This window comes from Cynara cardunculus (genome assembly GCF_001531365.2).
Source record: "Cynara cardunculus var. scolymus isolate 2C chromosome LG 7, CcrdV1, whole genome shotgun sequence".
Classification (NCBI taxonomy): Eukaryota; Viridiplantae; Streptophyta; class Magnoliopsida; order Asterales; family Asteraceae; genus Cynara; species Cynara cardunculus.
In genome coordinates this window covers 8813769-8814569 of record NC_037534.1, presented here as the reverse complement: position 1 = coordinate 8814569, position 801 = coordinate 8813769, and the positions used below count along the sequence as shown (strand labels likewise).

General features: G+C 37.2%; 1 non-coding gene across 1 annotated transcript; it reads left to right on the top strand.

The window, feature by feature from the left end:
* Positions 1–517: 517 nt before the first annotated feature.
* Positions 518–624, top strand: LOC112516061. Its single transcript, XR_003069580.1, has one exon. It is a non-coding gene; the product is annotated as a small nucleolar RNA R71 (small nucleolar RNA).
* The last annotated feature ends 177 nt before the right edge of the window (positions 625–801 follow it).

The following is an 801-nucleotide window of genomic DNA, read 5'->3' as shown; positions in this document are numbered from 1 at the left end:
ATCATCATCATGTTGGAGATGAAGGGGAAGAAGAGAAAGATTGGGAAGCTAACCTAAACGAAGAAGTGAATGTATTGGATGATGTTGACTCGGATGCCGAACCTATTGCTTGCGATTAGCTCGTTTTTGAACACTTTAGATGATGTGATGTTTTAATTTTGAAACTATATTTCTAAACTCTAATTAATGCATATTATATATATAATTCTATGAAATATTATGTTAACCGCTATTTTGGACCGATATATCACCGATATAACCGATACATCGAATATCGGTCCTGACCGATATTTCGTATTCTGACCGATATAACATCATAGGTATCCCAGCAGTCTTCTTCTGTGATTGAGCATGTGGGTCGGCCCAATGCCCATTGTTTGCCAAATTTTTTTCTAGGATTTCATATCCCTCATTATAGGTCATGGCTGTAAAGGTTTCGCCCGCAGTCGCATCGAACATTTGTTTTGCCATGGGATTTAACCCATTGTAAAACGTCTCAAGTTGAATACAGTACGGAATGCCATGGTGTGAGCATTTTCTCAACAGCTCTTTGAACCTTTCCCACGCGTTAGGAACAGCCTCATCGTCCATTTGTTTAAAAAGACAGATTTCGTTCCTGGACTTAGTTTTACGAGATTTATATAGAATAAATCTCTCAGACTGCTAACAAATGGAGACTAGTGCAAGTATACACTTATCAACCCACTATCGTCTTTTACAAGTAATAGAGTGGTAAAAATACCGAGTATCGTCCACGGGAAAAAGGAATAAAAGTTCGTTTTAATAGTAAAAATAAAGATA